Source organism: Staurois parvus, unplaced genomic scaffold, assembly GCF_062004578.1.
Source record: "Staurois parvus isolate SC_StPar_1 unplaced genomic scaffold, SC_StPar_1.0 ptg000131l, whole genome shotgun sequence".
Classification (NCBI taxonomy): Eukaryota; Metazoa; Chordata; class Amphibia; order Anura; family Ranidae; genus Staurois; species Staurois parvus.
This window is the reverse complement of record NW_028317927.1, coordinates 10,571,364-10,572,200: the sequence shown is the minus strand read 5'-3', so window position 1 is coordinate 10,572,200 and position 837 is coordinate 10,571,364. Positions and strand designations below refer to the sequence as shown.

Genomic DNA, 837 nt, shown 5'->3' with positions numbered 1-837 from the left:
CAAGGATCATTTTCTTCCCGAAGACTTCCGGGGTCATGTCCGGGACTCTGCCTTCCACTTCTTTCAGCCGCAGCACGACTGTCTGCTTCATCCAGGGCTCCAGTGGAGGGAGACCGTCTGCAGGGCCGGAGCGATCTGAGGTGGAGGTGGAGGCGGAGGGGGCTTCTCCCGGGATCTTGGCGGTGGTGGCGTTCTGTGGTTTCTTCGCGGTTTGCTTGTTCTTCCCCATCTTGTCGCAGAGGAGTTCTCAGGAGGGCTTCCCGGAGATCTTGATTGGATTCCTTCTCCTTCTTCTTCCTCGGCGGCTTCACTCTCGCTTGCTTAGCCTTTGAAAAGGCTATTGAGCGTCTACTGCCTGGAGGTAGTAACGCAGAGTGAACAAGGGGGGGGAAGATCACAAACTCGTTCTGTGTGGGGGCTAAGCCTCGAACCCAATAGCAGCAAGCAGGTGAAGCCGAATTTAATCGACAATCCTACCAGGCCGAGAAGAGGGTACCCCACACAGACCAAATGGCTGGGATAGATGCAAGTGGTTCTCAACGTCCTAGCTGGAAGCAGGGACACCCCTAAAGGCAAGGTCGATACTACACTTGATCTTAGCCAAAAGGCCGAGAAGCGATGATCCCCTGACCATTGCCCAACCTGATGGTCTTGTTCCAGATGCCCCTGAGGGTCTGGTGCCCAATGTCTAGCTTGCCTTTAAGGGTTCAGTGCCCCTCCTCAGTAGGGGGGGCTAATGTCAGGAGCGTCTAGCACTCTTGATCCATCACAGCTGTCTGTCTGTCCACCTGCAAGGTGATTGATGTTGCCAGTCTCTGGGTGGAGACCAAACCTGAT

At 55.2% G+C, this 837-nt stretch overlaps 1 pseudogene; it reads right to left on the bottom strand.

The window, feature by feature from the left end:
* Positions 1-527: 527 nt before the first annotated feature.
* On the bottom strand, positions 528-620 carry LOC149466384 (U2 spliceosomal RNA; annotated as a pseudogene).
* Between the last annotated feature and the right edge of the window lie 217 nt (positions 621-837).